The 15,049-nt window shown below is 37.3% G+C and overlaps 1 protein-coding gene across 1 annotated transcript in view; it reads right to left on the bottom strand.

The window, feature by feature from the left end:
* LOC106872121 (ran-binding protein 9) overlaps positions 1-15,049 on the bottom strand; it is a 191,449-nt gene that overhangs the window by 57,239 nt on the left and 119,161 nt on the right. The window lies entirely within an intron of this gene.

Consider the following 15,049-nt stretch of genomic DNA (forward strand, 5'->3'; position numbering starts at 1 on the left):
TCAATCTTTATTTGGACATCTCATCCACTGTCATCATTCACCATCATTACTTTAACATTCACTTTTCCATGCTCACATGGGTCAAATGGAATTTTGTTGGGGACTTTCCACAGTTAGATGCTCTTCCTGTTGCTAAACCTAACCTGTTTCCAAGTACGGTAACTTTTCTCCATGACCAGGCATGTTTACACAGAATATTGGGAATGAAGGATATTGCTTGCTTGGTGGACACATTTGTTTACAACTACCACACACTGGAGACAGTAACATGTGCACATACATACATATATATACACACATATATATATATATATATATCATTGCTATTATGCAAAAGTGTCATCAGTTCAAAATGTTGCTTTTTCAGAAAATGAAATAAAAGTTTCACCATTCCATTTCTTATTACATTAGCAACAGCTTCAGCTTAACAATAATATTTTGTTGGGTGGATAAAATCGTAACTCCATGAATGTATGATATTTTCAATCAGAAATATTTTTGCAAAACTGTCATATGTGGGACTTACTACACTTTTGAAAAATGCTAAACCGTTGTACTACACTTCGACAATTTTCATATCTTGGCATCTAAAGCAGTTGGAGACATGATAGTTTGACCAAAAGAACCGGTGATTGCAAGCAAAATTAAATACTGGAAAAAAAAAAATGCAGTTGGCCAAATTTATATATAAGATAGTTTAACATAATAACAACGATATATATATATATATATATATATATATATATATATATATATATATATATATATATATATATATAGGGTGCGATGGGTAAATTGTCACTATTTTATATTTTTAATTTCACGCATGCGCAGTGTTTGCTTTTGATTTTGTCAACTCCACAGTATAGTAGGATCAGTTGGGCACTGTCCACAATTCACTGTAAAAAATTTGGAAATGACATACTGTAGTGCTTGGCATTTGCACCAGAAGCTCCAAGATGAACATTTCAGAGTGTCTGGGTGTCAATCTGAGGACAGTGCAGAAGATTTGGAAAGAGTTGGATGAGTCTAATGGTGACCACAAAGGTACAGCAGCTCAGAAAGCTCACTCTGATCATTCTGATATGAACAGAACTCCTGAATTTGTTGGTGAGATCCAGGCCCTGGTTGACAATGACCCCTCTAAGTCAATCAGGTCCATAGGAGTGTCTGAGTTTCTTATCAGGCAGGTAGTGGATGACGACATTTGGTATTCCACATACAAGACAAGAAAGGGCCAGTTTTTATACCAAGCCATGAAGGACAAGAGGAAAGACCATGCTACAAAAGCTTTTGAACAAACTCAAGCATCCCTTCTAACCGAACATGCTTTAGTTTTTCTCAGACAAGAAAAAATTCTGCTAGGATCAGATGGTGAACTCACAGAGCAACCATTGGCTTGCTGTGTCCCCAAAACATGTACCAAGAGTGATAAAAATCAAACATCCAGTCAACATCATGGTATTTGAAGTGATCACTAGCAGTGGCGACATTATGCCTCCATTCATCTTCCCACAGAGTGTTTGGGTGTCAATCTGAGGACAGTGCAGAGGATTCAGAAAGAGTTGGATGAATGGTGAATACAAAGGTATGGCAGCTCAGAAAACTCACTCTGGTCATTCTGATAAGAAAAGAATTCTTGAATTTGTTGGTGAGATCCAGGCCATGATTGACAATGATCCCTCCTAGTCAATCAGTTCCATTGCCAGGGATCATCATCATCATCATCATCATCGTTTAACGTCCGCTTTCCATGCTAGCATGGGTTGGACGATTTGACTGAGGACTGGTGAAACCGGATGGCAACACCAGGCTCCAGTCTGATTTGGCAGAGTTTCTACAGCTGGATGCCCTTCCTAACGCCAACCACTCAGAGTGTAGTGGGTGCTTTTACGTGTCACCTGCACGAAAACGGCCAAGCTCGAAATGGTGTCTTTTATGTGCCACCCGCACAAGCCAGTCCAGGGGCACTGGCAACGATCTCGCTCGAAAATCCTACAGGAGCCAGTCAGGCGGTACTGGCAACGGCCACGCTCAAAATGGTGCATCTCATGTGCCACCCGCACAAGAACCAGTCCAGGGGCACTGGCAACGATCTTACTTGGCTTGCCGGGTCTTCTCACGCACAGCACATTTCCAAAGGTCTCGGTCAGTAGTCATCGCCTCGGTGAGGCCCAATGTACGAAGGTCTTGCCTCACCACCTCAGCCCAGGTCTTCCTGGGCCTACCTCTTCCACGGGTTCCCTCAACTGTTAGGGTGTGGCACTTTTTCACACAGCTATCCTCCTCCATTCTCACCACATGTCCATACCAGCGCAATCGTCTCTCTTGCACGCCACAACTGATGCTTCTAATGTTCAGCTTTTCTCTCAAGATACTTACACTCTGACGGGTATTCACATTGACATTACACATCCAACGGAGCATACTGGCTTCATTCCTTGCGAGCTTACGTATGTCCTCAGCAGTTACAGATGATTTATAAACACTTTATAAAGTGCAAAATGAGTTAGAATAAAGAAATAAATGTGTCAGCTTTCTAACAAAAACTAAAGATTGTCAAAATATAATAATGGTGCAAAATGAGCAGCTGTCGAAGTTTACCATATACCTTACTACAAATTTCAAACTTGATGACCTAATATGTGTATATATACATATATAAATTGTTGCAGGTGTAGCTTCATATGTGCAGGCATGGTTGGATGGTAAAAAGCTTGCTTTGCAACCACATGGTTCCAGGTTCAGAGCCACTGCATGGCACCTTGGGCAAATGCCTTCTGCTATAACCTCAAGCCAACCAAAGCGCTGTGAGTGATTTTGTAGACAGAAAAGAGACTAGGCTTGAAAATTAAAATAAGTACTAGGGTCATTTAGTTCAACTAAAATTCCTCAAGGTGGTGCCCCAGTATGGCTTCATTCTAATGACTGAAACAAGTAAGAGATAAAAGGCAATAACAGAAGACACTTGTTCAAGGTGCCACACAGTGAGATTGAATCTGAAATCATGTGGTTGGGAAGCAAACTTCTTACCATAGTCACACCTGAGCCTATGAAACAAAATTATAAGGAATAAGCAAGTTCCTAACAGATGACTGAAGGCAAGTATTGAGTCTGGTTTCAAAACTATGACCTTGTAAGAAAATTTAAAACTAAAACTTGTGTTAGCAAAGAAAATAAAAAATGAAAGAGCATCTCCATGCTGTTTTCTTTTTTTTTCTTTTTTCTTTATGAACTTGCATCTAGTTCTTTAGCATAGTCTACCCTGAAACAGCTCCCTAATATATAAACTTTTGGGGCCCCTAAACTACCAGTCTTACTTCAGTCTTATTCTAACATATTTCATCATCATCCATATTTGTTTTCACTGGGACAAATTCGCCATGTAGTTGTCAAGATATGGTCCTCCCAACCTCGTGTGTGTGTGTGTGTGTGTGTGTGTGTGTGTGTGTGTGTGTGTGTGTGTGTGTGTATCTATTATGCCATCCAAATTTAACACTGCCATCTGGTATTCAAGTACACTTGGTGAAGTCCACTCTGTTGCAAACACACGGATCATACCGCAATGTCCTCACTGAACTACATTTTCCCAGTAGATATTCCAACTGGTCATAAATCCTATCAGATCCAACAGTCTGCAAATATTATAGGCATTGCTTTTCCTGTAGCAACCAAGCTTATGTAACAAATATTGACCTTAGTAAAACTGATAAAATGAAGTTCAACCTAATCCAGTGTACACAACAGGCAGGATAATAAATCTAAATCTTTTAATCTCTCACCTTTTCCTGAACTGCTATGTTACATGGACATAAACAAACCAACACTGGTTGTCAAGTGTCGGTGAGGACAAATACACATGCATGTGTATGCAGTTTAACTTGCAGGGCATGTCATCTTGGTGCTTTAATAGAAGACACTTGCCCAGGGTGCTGTACATTGGGACTGAACCCAAAACTATGTAGTTGTGAAGTGGGCTTTTTGATTACACAGCCATGGCTGCACCTATAAATAATAAATCTTGAAAATTTTGCAGGAAATTATATAAAGACAGTCGAGAGCATAGGAATTGATTTCTTTTTAGCATTGTTCTGAAACAATTTAGCAGTTATTATTAACCCTTAAGGAGAGAACATGCACACCTAACAACAAAATAATTTCAATCAAGTTGGATCTCATTCAATTTCAGTCTGCCCACAACCATGACAAATGCTCTCTAATTTGTAAAATGATACTTAGTGCATGTGTGTGTGCGTGGAGAGGTGGGTAGCACTGGTCATAGATCTATCTGTTACTAGCTGAAATCAAATATTACTAACTTCCATAATGTTTGAGTTAAGTCAACACTGACATACATCAAATCAATAAATTAATTAAAAGAGAGAAAGGGAGAGAGTGAGGGGGGGGCATTGCTATCTGTGGTGTCAGTATTTCTTTCTTGTGATTTCCCATGACGTAGGTACCTGTTATGTGAGCCTAAATATCTGAATCTACAAGCTGAACAAATATGAATAAATAAAGAGAGTGGCCATCAAAAAGTATTGGCTGAGTGATGTGTGAAGGAGATGACTACATTAGTATTGAACATGTGATATGAATGGATAATGCATGTTGAATAAAAATGTTGATAGTTGAGTGTATCGGCGATGTATGTAAACCAAAGATAACTTGAGAAAAGGCAATTAACCTAGAGCTGAGAATGCTTGGTATCCCAGATGAAATGATACAGCATCGAAACACATGCGGGGATAATGAGTTTAAAACATTTTAAAGTCTGGTAGTTCAAGGAAACAAAGTTTAAAATAATAATAATTTTTCACATCAAAACACGATAATAAATGTTGATGATTGCAATGGTGATGGTGGGAAGTTATAGCAGATGAATCAAATCCAGTATTCAATTAGTATTTTACTTTATCATCTTTTAGAAGGATAACAAAACAAAGTAGGCCTTGGTGGGAATTGAACACAGTGTAAAAGGCGCTGATGCTCTGATTCTGCTATCTAACCATCCTTCGGAATTGTGGTCAGCAATGGTGATGTCAATATACACTCAGATCCATGCATACATGGTCAGCAACTAAACCGTCACATCCCAAGCACCAATCCACCCACCCACCCACCCACCCTTTTTACTGGGTGTGAAGGGTGTCTGGACACTTGGCTCGATTAACACGATCATTTCTATATTCCTGATCAAACACAAAGCCTTTGTTTGAATTAATATTGAAAATAATGATCAATTGTTCCTCAATACTACTCTCCCCACCTCAGTTGAGGCTCCCATCTTCAAGTTACCTGGTGACCTCACTGCTGCTGGTGCCATGTAGAATGGCTCCCAGTGCACTCTGTAAAAGTGGTTAGCATTAACTATAAAGGACATCCAGCTACAGAGACCATGTCAAAGCAGACAGCAGGGCTTGGGTGATGTCTTCTGACTTACCAGTTTCTGTCAACTGTCCAAACCCATGCCAATATAGAAAATGGACATATGATGATGATGATGATGATGATGATGATTTAGTAAAATAACCTTGCCATCATTAAACCGTTTGGAACACAACATGAAATTTTGTAATGGGAAACTTTTATTTAGATCACTTTAAAACAGGAAGTTTGTATTATAAGACCAAGAGTAGTGGTCTTGAGTACATTGGTAATGAAAGGGTTAAAAATAACATCTGTCAAATGTAGGAAAGAAAGGCTTCCACCAGATAATCCAACATCTAAAACACACATTGTTGTGCACCGACAGCCTCTTTGAACTGCAGGTTTTGGATGAATGAAGTATTATTATAGAGTTACAGATTTTCGTTTAGGCCTGTTAACCATTTTAGTATCAACTTGTTTCCATTGACTTGAATTTCAAATTAATTTGATCGTGCTCTTTGAAGAAAGGCAATTAAAAAGGGAAGAAAAAAAACTGCTTTCCATATTTAAACAGTAATAATCATCACATATCATTGCTGTGTAACTGAGCAGCTTGCTTGCTTCCCAACCATGTGTGTGTGTGGTCCCCAACCACCACCACCACTTGACAACAAGTGTTGTAGTATTTACATCCCTGTAACTTAGTGATTTGGCAAGAGAAATAAATAGAATAAGTTCCAGGCTTTAAAAGGAAAAAGTACTGAGGTTGATTTATTTCACTAAGACTTCTTCAAGGCAGTGCCCCAGCATGGCAGATAGAAGATAATTATTTTTCATTCTTTACCTTTCACTTGTTTCAGTCTGGTATTTATTCTATCAAACCCTTTTGCTGAACTGCAGAGTTAAAGGGGATGTAAAGAAATCAACACTAGTTGTTAAGTGCTGGTGATCGGGCACACACACACACGCGCACGCACACACTTCCACATAGTTTCTGTCTGCCAAATTAATTCGCAAAGCATTGATTAGCCTAGGGTTATAGTAGAAAACACATGGCCATGGTACCATGCAGTGGAACTGAACCTGAAATCACATGATTGCGAAGCGAGTTTCTTAACCACAAAGCCATGCCTTGGAAACAAACATCCAAAAAAAGAAAATGAAGGAAAGTAAATAATTCTGTATTGATTACTTTTATAAGTGGATGATTATTCCAGCTGTTGTTTATAGGTACCTATGATTCGGTGCTATAGTATATGAGTTTCTTTTGCTGTCCAGAAAGGCTTAATAGATGCTATTGTTAGACTGTATATATCTACTCAAAAATAGGGATACTTGTTGATCCTTTTGATACCAACTAGCCCAAGAATTGCTCTTGGTTCTAGGATACAAATTCCCTGTTTTAAAAGCAGATTTAAATTTCTCACACCAGTTAAACCCTTTGCATGAGAAAAGTGGATATATCTGCTTAAAATGTTACTTCTGTTAGCTGTGGTAAGTGGTTTTACCCCCATGGCTTTGAAAAAAAAAAACCCCTTTTCTTATGCTGCAAGAAGTGTTGACAACCCCAGTGAGATTTTATACAAAAGACTATTTTACAGATTCTCTTACTTTTTTTTCATGTGACCGACCAGGCGATAAAATATTGTTATGCATCACTGGTCACAATACATTTTGCATTGTTTTTAGCCTTGAAATGACATCACCCCGCTGGCTAGGTGAGCAGGCTAACATTCCCCAGTGAACGAGGGGGGGGGGGAGCTAGAGCAACATGAATTGAAGTGTTTTGCTCAAGACCACAACATGCCACCCAATCAGGGAATCGAACCCATGATCCAGCAATCATGAGTGCAAGAGCCTAACCACTAGGCCACATGCCTTAACTTTTTTCATACAGTTCATCCTAATACTTCTTTACAGAGCAGGAGTCAAATACTATTAATGGTGGATACCTTGCAGAAGCAGAAAATGGGAATTCTTTTTTTTTTTTTTTTTGTGGATAATTAACATTATTACAGGAGTGACCCTGAAATTTAATGATACAGTGAACTGGTTAATAATAACTAAGTTATTTTCCTAAATTCTTCATTATATTCAAAATTAATTTAAACAAAAGCAGTGTGTTTCAACAGAAACATGTTAACAAAAATGGTTAAAATATTCTTGCTTTTCTTGAAGTTTATGAAAATATTAATTTCAATCATAGAAAATTATTAGACCCCAGTGTGTAAAAACACATAAAATGAAAAGATTGATGCTATCTGCTTCCAAGGGTCTTAGTGGAATTGTCAGTACTATTAGATTAAAACTTTTTACAATGCAAACAATACGAAAAAATATATCTAATTCAAAATCATCATCATAACCATTATCAACACTACGATTATGAAATATTCTTTTGCTGGTTCTAGTCACTGAGCTCTCGCCATTTTCTATATTGATTTATAAAGCTTTTCTTCACTTGTATTTACTCTTTATTGATACTTCAGTCTAAATATATTCGGTCAAAAGATCTAGATCACACGATGACGTACGTTCCTTCTTAATATGTTCTGGCAAATTTTAACATGGATATGTTAATTGCTGTTTTTTTGTATTTTGCCTTCAGAGAACACCTTTCAGATGGTGTGTGTTGACAACACTATTTTCTGATGTAAGGGGACTTTGAGACACCAGTGTCTCAACCTGGCTGTGTGTCTTCAGTCAAAGTTCACCCTAAATCAATAAATCCAAACAAGATTAATACATTCACATTCAAATCTGCCAGAATGCATTAAGAATGAATATGTACATCATCGTTTTGATTCCTGCTGTTTTATACGCACATGATCTAAATAATAGTTTTTGTACTGTATAATAACTTGAGCTAGGAAGATTATAATTACTTATTCTTGCTAGTATCTTTGTTCTTCTTTTTTCAAAGGGTAACCATTGTGATAAGTTGTACTTATTCAGTTAACCCATCAAGAAATTTTTTTAAATAACATCAATATTATAAAAGGTTAATGAGATAATAAGGATCACTGACATGAATGAATAAATTATAAACATAGCATAAATTGTAAACCTATCGATTTGAACTCAGAACCTTAATAAGGAAACTAAGTACTTCTTCACTACATTTAGTTTAGTTTATTGTTTCAGACAACTATCTCATTCCTTCTCTCCCCATTCTTGCTCAATAGATTAGGATGGAAGAAGAGGCTTTACTCGTAGTCTTTATGGACTGAGCTATTGAGATCAATATAAATAATATTCTTGAATAATTACAAGTTGACAGCGTCAGGGAAAATATATTTAAGGAAAGAATCCTACAGGGACAGCATTCTGGAGAGGAAAAACTGGATAGTTAATGGTTAATGTGGTGGTGTGGTGGTCATGGCCGTCATCATAGTGGTAGTGGGTCATATATCACTAATGAGACTGGGAACTGACAAGGCACAAAAGTAGACAACTGCAAGGAACAAAGGCCAATTTAGTAGTAGCAGAAAAGGTAGAAAAAGGAGACAGCACATCTGTGGTCCACAGATTAGACTGCATTACAGAGCAACTTCATACTAAGTAGTGGTAAATGGGGGTCTTTTTTTTGGGATGTAGTCAAGGATTTCTTTTTGTATAGAAGAGGCAACATCTCATATGTGTGTGGGGGGGGGGGAAGTACAGTGCATGTAACTTTGCTTAGATGGTTGTAAATGAGTAACCCTGTTAGACAAGCAAGGTCTGTTCATTTCCAGTTTTCTATGAAAAATATATCCTAATATATATATATCGACTAAAAGCGGTGCTCCAGCATGGCCGTAGTTAAATGACTGAAAAAGTAAAGAGAGAGAGTAACTATGGGAAAATATTACAGAGTTTAGGAGTTTTGGTTGAACTATTATCTGGACTTGAAGATGAGGCCCAGTCTTTATGATAGTTTCTTTTTTTGTTATGTTCAGGGTGTGGAATCTCCAGAAGAGAACCTTGGTGATGGTGAGACCTAGCATTTAGAGCTTCTGGTAATTACTAGAGCTTAGTTTTCACAAATACCTCTGTAAAAAATTCAGTAGATATACCCCAAATTTTAGTTTCATAATCGACAATCTTGATAGTTATTTGTACTGTAGAAGAAGAAAAAAAAGTAAGAGCTTACTCATAGGAAGTTGCAGCAAATTGTAATTCATTATCAACAATTTCATTGAATTTAATTAGGTGCAAGAAGAGACAGTAGATTGAAATTTCCAAAAATTTCAAAAATAGGGTATAAATTTTTAATAATGATTACATGAAACACAATAGCCATCTATGTATTATACCTAATATAAATACACCATTGACAGGTAAGGTGCTATGAATTTTGTCTGAGAGAAAATCTATTTACAGACATGCTCTGTTGAAAACATTATATTAGAGCAAGATGAACATCACCCAAACAGTGACCTACAAGAATGCCAGACCTGTTTACTTGAGCCTTGTCAATAATGTGTCCTCACTAGTCACATGTCTAGACACAATCTGTCCCCTCCGATATATCGGGAACAGTGAATAACACACTGATATTGCAGAAAGCTGCTGAGCTGAATAAAAAAAAAAAACTCACTGTGTACAATATTTATATGTTTAAAACACATTTTTTTACATAATAATTATTTAATTATAATTATTCAATTCATGTCTCTAGGTTAACTGCTGACAGTGTAACAAAAATTATAGAATCATTATGTTAATGAGGCGGCACATCACATTTTGTCGCAAAATTTTTTTTAAGGAAACTTTTGGTTAATTGCTTAACCAAATGAACATAATTAAATTTTCATCATAATCACAAAGTGTTTCTTTTTCAAATCAATCAACTTAATTTGCACAATAATCACCACTAACCATGCTTGAGTAATAAAAATCAAAATAAAACATTATGGCTTTGTGCATCTGCCTCTTGTTCCGAGACTGCTGCCAAATTGTTTAGTTAGACATTAGAAAATAAATATAATTTTCAGGTTTCCTTTTAAATCAATGAGATGATGATGATAATAATAATAATAATAATAATAATAATAATATATATTTAAACCGTGAAAGAAAGAGGAAGTTGACATAGAAATAAAAAAAAAAGCAAATACAATTAAAAGCCAAACTAAGAAATATGTAATGGTTCAAGGTTGAGGATTACAAACAGGTTCCTGAACACTTGAACACTCATGAAGATTCTCAAGAGAGTATACAAGTTTGTCAAGACAGTTGACATGACAAATTAACAATGAAGTTTTTTATATGTTGGTGTACCCAGCAGTTATAAAAACAGTTGAAAGTTTTGAACAAATTATATTTTATGTTAACACATTGTACATTTTGATATAAACCCTTTTGATACCAACCCACTTACGACTGCCGTGGGTTCTATGATATAAACATCATGTTTAACCTTTTGCCTGTCCAAAGCATTTTCCTAAGTTTATCGTAAATGCCCATGCTTGTTTTCAGACTATTAGTTAGCCCTTGTTTCACATGTTCTGCATAATAGAAAGCTTTCCTTCTCCTAAGTCCCAAGTTACTGTGGGGGTTGAAAAAAGATTGGGAATGTATAACACATGATGCAAGGACACCAGAGAAATACATCCTGTGTATCACATGTACCACACAGGACAGGAAATGGGTTAAAGCAATCTAAATTAAAACCTTCCCTCAAACTTTCATGCTAATTTATGTTCCAGACATCAGCTTAACAATGACAAAATCCTGTTAAATTCTTTATTATCTTCAAAATTAATTGTAACAAAAGCAGTGTACACTGAACTGCAAAAGAAATGTGAGACGTGTGTGACTGTGAAATATGTTTCAATTTCATTAAGCCAGAGATAAATTTTGATAGCTCTGATAAAGTCAATTTCTTGGATGCACTTTGACTACAGTCAATAAGTCATTGTCATGTTTTCTGGTAGTGGGCAGATCCAGCACATTGAGATTGTAGAGCGTGACATGTTCAATACTGTGTATGCCTTCCTTGGGTGTTCAAAACGTCCATACACCATTGGTACATGGAGTGCACGAAGCAGTTCACAAAAGCCATAGGCACCTGTGCCCACATCCTGAGGAAAGCTGCCTCCAGTTTCATACGAGTTGTCAGCCTTGGGACCACCTGGCTCAGCTATCTCTGGATTTCATCCCACAGGTGTTCAATTGGGTTCAAATCCAGGTTGAGAGCCAGCCAAGGCATGGTTCTCATGTTGTGCTGATGCAGGAAGTCCATGGTGACCCTGGCCATGTGGGAGGGAACATTGTCCTGCTGGAACATGTGGCTATGTTGACGTGTGAAGAAGGGGACGATGTTGATTTTTATACCCATAACCTCCAAGAGATGCATTTTGGTTTTCATAACTGTTTGCGACTGCCACCCACAGCATTCAACGCAGCTGCGTTTTGGCATCTTATTTCAGGTAAAGTTGAAAGGTTACCTGCAATTTGGGTCTCAGCCAAAAACCAACATGTCTTGGAATATTTATACTTACATCCACAAAACAAATTTTCAGAATTTACCATACAAAAATGACATTTGAAAAAAATCGTGTTTCTTTCACGGTTCAGTGTATTTCAATGGAAATGGGGTAACAAAATGGATAAAATGCCACTCCACTAAATTTGACTGGTAACACACAAACTCAGTTTACACACACACACAAATGACAAGCATATTTTTGCTCACAAGGTCACTGGGGTAAAATCATGACATTCCTGTCAACTAAAATCTATATAATTCGGTTGAATTTTTTTCCTTAAAAAACTAATATTCATTCATTTGAATGTTTTATTTTCCACTCCCCTTCCATTGTGTTTATCAGCTCCAATTAAAAAAAAAAAGATATAGCCTTACTGTCATTTTTGTTTTCAACTCACAAAATATTTACCTCTATAATCTGCTTGGGTTAATTTTGCTATTCACTCTCTTCATTGGTCAACATACCTAGCATTAGGATTATACAATTAAACCAGGCCTGTAAGATTCAATAAATATTGTGTACATGATAGCAAATCTCTCAGAAGCCTGGAGAAGAGCATGTGTGTGTGTGCGTGTGCGTACATATCATCATCAGCATTTAACATCTGCTCTCATGTTGGCATGGGTTGGACAGTTTGACAAATGCTGGTGAGCCTGAGGTGCACGAAGCTCTGCTGTCTGCTTCGGCAAGGTTTTCATAGCTGGATACTCTTCCTAATGCCAACCACTTTACAGAGTGTAATGAGAGCTTTTTATGTGGTGCCAGTACTACTAAAGGTTACCAAGTAACTTGCAAAACAAAGAACCACCTCACCTGAGGCAGTGGTGGGGTAGTGTTGAGAGAGGTGGCTTTGTGCCAGATGATGAGAGGTTAAACTAAGATAGAGAGACAGAAACACATGCCTTACTGGGCAGGGAGAGCACAAAATGAAAGTGGAGATATAGGGGAAGGGAAGAAGAATGCATTGAATGGTGAACACAAATGTGTGTGTGTGTGTGTGTGTGTGTGTGTGATCATCATCATCATCATCGTTTAACGTCCGCTTTCCATGCTAGCATGGGTTGGACGATTTGACTGAGGACTGGTGAACTGGATGGCTACACCAGGCTCCAATCTGATTTGGCAGAGTTTCTACAGTTGGATGCCCTTCCTAATGCCAACCACTCCAAGAGTATATATATATATATATATATATATATATATATATATATATATATATATATATATTATATACATAAAATAATGGTTAGTTTGTAAAATGTCAAGAAACCTTGTTCTACACATGTCCATGTGTGGGTAAAATATGCTCCAGTAGTCTATGTGTTTGAGGAGAGAGAGTTTGTGTATGAGCGTATCACTTATCATGCAATGTGTGAATGTTGTAAAGCTAGAAGAGAGAAAGTAATTTTTAGTGTAAGTGATGTTATGCATATGGTGGTGTTTTGCAGAGGAGACAAGTTCGTAAATATGTACACACTGGAAGATGTGTGTTGTTGTTATTGTAGCCTATAATTTCAAAGAGTTAATATCTGACCATATCCTTATTTCATACCTTTTATTTTTTAAAAATGGTAAGCTTGTGGCTGTATGGTATAAAACTTGATTTTCAATCACATGGTTCAGGGTTCAGTCCCGCTGCATGGCACCTTGGGCAAATGTCTTCTACTAAAGCCTTGCATGTGGATTTGGTAGATGAAATGAAAAGAATCCCATCAAATATGTATGTGTGTGTGTGTGTGTGTGTGTGATTCCCCCCACCACCACCACCACTTGATAACTGGTACTGGTCTGTTTACATACCCCATAATCTAGCAGTTCAGCAAAATTGACTGATAAAATAAATACCAGCCTTTAAAAAAATAAGTACTGCCATCAATACATTCAACTAAAAATTCAAGGTGGTGCCCTAGCATGGCCACAGTCTAATGAGTGAAACAAGTAAAAAGATAAAAGCTATTAAACTATCTAGTAGTATACATAAGCATGAGATTCCATGAGCTCATGCAATTCTGCTGTTAGTAATTAATCGCCATAATTTTAACGTCCACTTTTCCATGCTTAGATGGGTTGAATGGTATTTACTGAAGAAGACTTGTTTATGGCCAGATGCCCTTCCTGACTCCAACTCTCACTTCTTTCCAAGCAAGGTAATATTTCTGCATAACTAGACATGCTTCACAGAACATTGGAAGTGAATGACACCATCAGTATGACAGTGAGACTCACATGATGCAAAGAGACATAAACATGATGGGGCTTCTTTCAGTTTATTTATTTATTTATTGCCCACAAGGGGCTAAACACAGAGGGGACAAACAAGGACAGACAAATGGGTTAAGTCGATTACATTGACCCCAGTGCTTAACTGGTACTTAATTTATCGACCCCGAAAGGATGAAAGGCAAAGTTGACCTCGGCGGAATTTGAACTCAGAACGTAACGGCAGGCGAAATACCGCTAAGCATTTCACCCAGCGTGCTAACATTTCTGCCAGTGCGCCGGGCTTCTTTCAGTTTCTGCCAACCAAATCCATTCACAAGGCTTTGGTTGGCCTGGGGCTATTGTACAAGATACTTGGCCAAGGTGCCATGCAGTGGGACTGAACCCAAAACCATGTGGTTGGAAGGCAAACTTGTTAACTACACAGCCATGCCTAATTAATACAAGACAATTAAAAGCATAAATAATATTATAGTGTGAAATGGAAAGAATATATATTGTGTGTGTGAGTGTGTTTTAGATAGAGAGGAAACAGGAATATGAGAGATAGAGGGAGGGAGAGAGAAAGGTGCAGTAGAAGCAATAGGATCTCTGTAAGACTAATAAGGAACCATAACTTTAGGTGCACCAAATCTACTAGAATTGTTCAAAGCACAAATATGGACTGCATCAATAATTGGTTCAAAGTAGTAAATGTTGAGTTAATATAATTGACATACTAATGGATAAATGCCTGTGATAGCATAGCAGCTAAGGTTTGAAAGGATGGGAGAAGTTTGGTAAACTGTTATTCTGTTTGCAACAAAGAGTTCCTCTTTCATTATGAAAGGCAGGCAATATGAGTCATATGTAGGATGTATGATATGGCACAGTTGTGAAACAGCAGCAGCAGTAGCAAATGTTGAGGGTCTGCAGTAATTGGAGAAGAACAAATTGAATATACTCCATTTGATGAGCAATGCTAACCAACATATATAACAAAGGGT

The sequence above is a fragment of the Octopus bimaculoides genome, chromosome 4 (assembly GCF_046866305.1).
Source record: "Octopus bimaculoides isolate indiv1 chromosome 4, ASM4686630v1, whole genome shotgun sequence".
Lineage (NCBI taxonomy): Eukaryota > Metazoa > Mollusca > Cephalopoda > Octopoda > Octopodidae > Octopus > Octopus bimaculoides.